Genomic DNA, 6,780 nt, shown 5'->3' on the forward strand with positions numbered 1-6,780 from the left:
TTTCCAGCCATCCTGTGGTTGCCTCCAGCATTGTAAACACCCAGTGCTTGCTGTCATGGCTTTGGAGGAGTATGATATAGTCAATCTGCCAGGCCTCTCCATACTTATATTTCAGCCATTGTCCTCCATATCACAGAGGCTTTAAACACTTGGCCCTGCTTGATTGCAGTGCATGTTTCACATTCATGGATAACCTGCGTGATAGTGTCCATGGGCAAGTTGACTCCTCCAACTAAAAGTTGCATCTCTTCCCCTTATGTTGCCAATCCAAATTGACTGGAGCCACTTCAATCCCAGCACCCTGATCCACCTGCTGGTTGTTCCAATGTTCTTTGGTGGCCTGACTTTTAAGTACATGAACATCTATGTGACGTACTTTCACAACCAGATTTTCTGCCCAGGCAACACTATAATACAATGATAGAATGGCCTGGGTTGGAAGGGACCTTAAAGATCATCTAGTTCCACTCCCCCTGCCAGGGGCAGGGGCACCTTCCACTACACCAGGTTGCTCAGAGCCCTGTCCAACCTGGCCTTGAACACTTCCAGGGATGGGGCAGCCACAGCTTCTCTGGGCAACCTGTTCCAGTGCCTCATCACCCTCTCAGGGAAGAATTTCTTCCTAATATGTAGTTGTCATGATTTGATATTGGTTAAAATATCAGGTACTCATGGAAATCATAACAAAGGCTTCATGACTTGAGATAAGGATTAGGAGAAAACACTTTAAGGGCAAAACAGGCTCAAACTTGAAGGTATTAAGTAAATTTATTATTAACAGAGTCAGAGGAAGATAATGAGAAGTAAGATAAGCCTTTAAGCACCTTTTTTCCCCCAGCCCCTTCCTCTTTCCCACTGAGAGCACAGGGAGACAGGGCATGGGGTTTTGGTCAGTTCTTCACTCAAAATCTTTCTTCAGTTTGCTTAGGGAAAGGAGACTTTTTTCTGTTATCTGTGGGGTCCTTCCCTGTTTTACGGAGAAAAGAAGAAACCTCACAACTTTATAAAAGTTGTAAAGCTCGGTATGTTTATTTACGGCGCCGGAAGCATGCAGAGAAAATTCTCCTCAAAAGGCATGGTACCCCTGAAGATTTCAGACCTCCTTTTATCCCCCTTCCAAATGCATATGCATACAGTTTCACAATAGGTTCATACATATTCATTCTGCGTGACATTTATCACCAGTTCTTTATCAAAGGAATTCCTAGGTCGGGGGCAAATTGACCTCGTGGTCTTTTCTGTTTTTCTTTCTCTGTCTCCTTGCTGTCTCGGCATGCGAGTTTTTCCTTTAGCTTTGGCCTCACAGACTTTTCACTTCTCCTAGACACTTCACCTAATTCAGAATGGATCTCTACTCTGTCTCATCCCATGGGAGAGTTTTCTGTGAATTCCTCTAGCATGCTTTTAATTTCATGAGCAGCAGTCCTACCTGACCCGCTGTAACGTGAGTCCCTCCCATGGGCAAAACCGTCTTCCCAAAACTGCATGGCATGGGTCATTTAGTCCATGGGGTGTAGCCTTTTAAGGATGAGCTGCTCTAGTTTGAAAACAAGGATCCCTTTTCTCTATCTCTGGAAGCAAAGGCCCTCTCTCTCTGTTCGGGTCTCTCACTGGATTACAGTTTTTTTAGCATGCACCCACTCTGGCGTAAGCACCTATTCCCACGGGCTGTGAGTGGATCTCTGCACCCCCCCATGAACTTCATGGATTACAGGGAGAGAGTTTGTTTTATTATAGTCTTCACCATGGCTTGCAAAAGAATCTCAGCTCTGATGCTTGGACCACCTCCTCCCACTCTTTCTTTTCATCGACCTTGGTGTCACCATGTTGGTTTTCTCCACATGTCCTCACTTCCTCCTCTTTTCTCCGACTAGGAAGAAAAAACTAGTGCTCGGAAGTACCACTGCCAACAAATTTGGTCAGTTCAATGATTCCTGCAGGGTCTCACAGTGCTGACAAGTTGATTTTGTCTAGGTTCAGCATCAGGGAATTGGTTACCATGTTTCCACTGCTAGCCACATGGTCCCTGCTGTGACTGTGTGGGTGGTGCCAGCCGCCATGCCACCGGTGCCATTCAGTGCTTCTTTTCATGCAGGGTGCCAGGAAGGAGAAGCTGCTGCCACTACCCCTCCCCTTCTGCTCGTGGCACAGCTGGCTAAGGGCAGACAGGCAGGCAAAGTTCACTGCAGGCCATGCCGAGATGGTGGCAGCCACATGGCTGTTTCAGCCAGGTAGCCACAAATGGCATCCAAGATTGATGTCCTTCCTGTGCTGGGGACCCAGAGCTGGAGGCAGCTCTGTCGGTGGGGTCTCACCAAAGCAGAGCAGAGAGGCAGAATCTCCTCCCTAACCCTGCTGCCCATGCTGCTTTGGATGCAGCCCAGGACACAGGGGGTTCCTGGACTGCAAGTGGACATTGCTGGCTCATAGGAATACTTATCACACAATATGCTGAGTTGGATGGGACCCACAAGGATCATCAAGTCCACCTCCTGGCCTTGCACAGTATCATCCCCAAGAGTCACACCATGTGCCCAAGAGTATTGTCCAAATGCTTCTTGAACTCTGTCAGGCTTGGTGCCGTGACCACTTCCCTGGGGAGTCCATTCCAGTACCCAACCACCCTCTGGGGGAAGAACCTTTTTCTAATATCTAACCTAAACCTCCCCTGACACAACTTCAGGCCAGGTCTCCACAGAGAGATCAGTACCTGCCCCTCTGCCCCCCCTCATGAGAAAGTTGGAGACTGCAATGAGGTCTGACCTCAGGTCTCCTCCAGGCTGAACAAGCCAAGTAACCTCAGCTGCTCCTCATACAGCTTCCCTCAAGGCCCTTCACTACCTTTGTTGCCCTCCCTTGGACACTATTAGCTTTATATCTTATATTGTGGTGCCCAAAACTGCCCCCAGGACTCAAGGTGAGGCCACCCCAGTGCAGAGCAGATTGGGACAATGTGTCAGTTTGAGACAAATTAGGAGGAAATGTCCTGAGATGAATATGTTCTCTAATGGAAGGCCAGTTTCAGCAGTCTCTCCTCCACAGGTTCGAAAGGAATTTCTTGGAGGAAAGTTAAAAAAACCCAACCTGTTTATTTGATAAGCAGGGTGCACACAGGCACGAAAAAGAAAATTAATAATATTAGATAATAAACCTCATTATGAAGAAAACTGGTGGATTTTTTTAGAGCCCTTCTCTTGCTCTTCCAAGATCTGGAGCCGGGGTGCGGCATCCCAGGGCCTCCCCTCTGGGCCACATCATGGGGCTCCTGGAGATGTTCTGGTGTTTCAGACCAGAGCAGAGCTGAACAGTTCCAGAAGAAGAAGCCACAGCCCCAGGAAAAAACTTCTTGCCTCCGCTAACAAAAAAGAAACTAGCTAAAAAGCAAAGATGTCCTCTATCTGTGCTAGACAACACAGCTGAGAGAGAACCCAGGGGAGGATGTGTGAAAACCTCGCTGAAAGAATTTCACTGGTCCTACCCCTTTCCCCAGGCCTAGCTTAAAGGTACAGGACCCATGGCTGGGCATAAAGCAGATGATAGGGGACATAGTATCATAAAGTCACCCCAAGACAGAAAATCACCTCACTTTAACTGGCTGGCAATGCTGTGCCTCATGCACCCCAAGGCATGGTTGGCCCTCCTGGCTGCCAGGGCACTGCTGACTCATATTCAACTTGCCATTGACCAGCATCTCATTCCCCAGTCTGTCCATACATCCAGGGTTGCCCTGTCCCACGTGCAGAATCTGGCACTTGCCCCTGTTGAACTTTATATGGTTGGTGATTGCCCAGTTCTCTAATTTGTTGAGGTCTCTCTTAATGTCCAACCTCTCATCCATCAGCACCCTGACATCCTTCTCAGTAGGGCTGCTCTCAATCTGTTCATCCCGCAGCCTGGACTGATACTGGGTATTGCCCCAACCCAGGAGCAGCACTTTGCACTTAATGAGATTGCCATGGGTGAACTTTTCAAGCTTGTCCAGGTCCTTCTCGATGGCCCCATCCTTCCCGTGTTTCATCTGCACCTCTGAGCTTGGTGTCATCTACAAATTTTCTGAGGGTGCCCTTGATCCCTTCATCTGTGTCATTAATGAAGATATAAGACTGGTCCCAATACAGACCCCTGAGGGACACCACTGGTCACTGATTTCCATTGGGACTGAGCTGTTGACCACTACCCTCTGGATGTGACCATCCAACCATTGAATATACTTCTCTTCAATTTTGAGAGAAGGATGTTGTGGGGGGCTGTGTCAACAGCTTTACAGAAGTCCAGATAAATGACATCTGTAGCCTTTCCCTTCTCCACTGATGTAGTCACACCATCAGAGAAGGTCACTGGGTTGGTCAGGTAGGACTTGCCCTTAGTGAAGCTGTGCTGGCTGTCCTGAATCACCTCCCTGTCCTCCATGTGTCTCAGCAGAGCTTCCAGGAGGGTTTGTTCCATGATCTTTCCAGGCAAAAAGGTGAGGCTGACAGGGTGGTAGTTCCCAGGGTCCACCTTTCTAGTCTCTTTAAAGATGGGGACAATGTTTCCCCTTTTCTGGTCACCTGGGACTTCACCTGACTGTCATAACTTTTCAAATATCATGAAGAGTGGCTTGACAACTACATCAGCCCATTCCCTCAGGAGTCTGGGACGCCTCTCACTGGCTCCCATAGACTGATGTACATTCATGTTCCTCAGATGGTCATGAACCCTGTCTTGTCTTACAGTGGGAGGGACTTTTCTCTCCTAATTACCATCCTGCTGTCCAGCCACTCAAAAGGTGTGGGAAGAGAGGTTGCCTTTGAAGACTGAGGCAAAAAAGAGGAGCTATGCTTCAGTATTAAAACAAATACTTCTGTTAGATTCCATTTTACCTTGTGTATATGGGATGAGGGCATGAGTACTATGAAAAATATTTTGATAAATTTTAATGAGAGCTAAATATACAGTTATCACAAACATTTTGTAATATCTACTGTTGGAGATTTTTTCAGAAATGGCTTGGAAGGCAGCTGTGGGGGACAGGTTCTCACAGCCTGTTTCTGTAAACAGTAGAAGTTCTCAGGTTGTTTTTAATTACAAGTAAAAGTGACAAACATGAAGGCCTTGAGAACCTTGCATACCAGAGTTCTCAGGCAGCTTTCTCATAACAAGTAGATATTCTATCTTTGGCTGTTTTGGGAAAGCAAAAATAATTTTGAGAACCCAAATCTTGGTATTGGAAACATAAGGAGGGGTTGGTGTGTTATCTCTGACCTATTGTGAGCTCGGGTTTGCAATATGCATGAACTTAATTAACACGGTTATAAAAAGTGATTGATTGAGTGAATAAACGGAGTCGATGCTAAACAATGAAATTTGGGTCTTCTCCCTCCATCTTCAATAATCTACCTTATAAACAAAGCTAAAATCTCTTACAGTTTTAAGATGGGTTTTTAAAATGTAGGATATGATGACTGTTGTGGTTTAACCCCAGCCAGCAACCAAGCACCACCTGCCTCCCCTGCCCATGAACAGTGGGAAAAAAAAGTAAAACTTATGTTTTGAGACAAGAACAGTCCAACAACTGAAACAAAGTAAATTTAATAGCAAAACCAATAGCAATAAAAAGGAGAGAGAGAGAGCTAAAACCAGCCCAGCATGGATCACTGGGATGCCAGGAGAATCTGTACTTCAGTACCAATCCCCTCCAAAGCAGCTCAGACCTCTTCATAAGCTGCCAGTATATCCTTTTCACTTGGAGTATAGTGGGCCTCAGATCCTTTGTATTCCAGACTCCAAAAACCTAGACATCCACCTCGAGTCACCTCTGGTGCTTTCTGCCAGAGGCTCCAGGTAGGGCCATTCTCCCCAGCTGCAGTATAAAGACCATTTTTTACATCTTGTCCTGTTCAAACTGGTGCAAGGGCTACAGCATGAACTATCTCTTGCTTGATTTGTTCAAAGGCTTGTCACTGCTCAGGGACCCATTTGAAATCATTTTTCTTCAGGTCACTTGACAGAGAGTTTACAATCAGACTGCAATTTGGAATGTGCGTTATCAAAAATCTCACAACACCTAAAAAAGCTTGTGTTTCTGAGATATGTGGGGTTAGACATTAACTTAGAGTAGAAATTCATTTTGGATTTGGATGAAGTGTACTGTTTTAACTTGTTTAGTCTGTAACTTGCTGTGCTGCAAAGGCCTGCAGAGACGGACAAAAGAATGCAAGCCTCTGATAAAGACTTCTACCCCAAAGAAGGTGAAAGGAATGTGAGCTTCCAAGATGAAGGGAGATAAGAGGGGCCCCATCAACCTTGAAACTAGAGCAGACTAAAACTGAGGTTGGACTTAGAAGCACGGGGAAGACTAAAGGATGACTAAGAGAGAGCTCTGTGCAGGCTCAGAAGGACTGATAAGCTAATTTTAATGTGAAGCGGGGCTGAGAAATGAATATGAATGGACCTATTGCAAAACTCAATGCATATGCAACAAGTTAGGGGACAAAAGAGGGTCTGAATTCTCAGGAAGTATGCATGCCTTTGTGGAGCAATCCCCATGCGCCTGATGCTGAATAAAATACATACCTACTTTACAACTTTTACGAGTTGTGGCGTTTTTTTGTGAGCCAGTTTCTTTATTAGTTGGTGGGGACATGGCTGTTATTTTGATGATCACATGCATTGCAATCTGACAACATCCATTGTGCTATTTTATTTCTGAAAGACGGATCTCCTGTGCAGGTCCCTTGACCTTATTTTGTTTTATGACAAAACCAGTTTTCAGAAGGTTTTGGACTATTTTCTTCTCTT

The sequence above is a fragment of the Zonotrichia leucophrys genome, chromosome W (genome assembly GCF_028769735.1).
Source record: "Zonotrichia leucophrys gambelii isolate GWCS_2022_RI chromosome W, RI_Zleu_2.0, whole genome shotgun sequence".
NCBI classification, from domain to species: Eukaryota; Metazoa; Chordata; class Aves; order Passeriformes; family Passerellidae; genus Zonotrichia; species Zonotrichia leucophrys.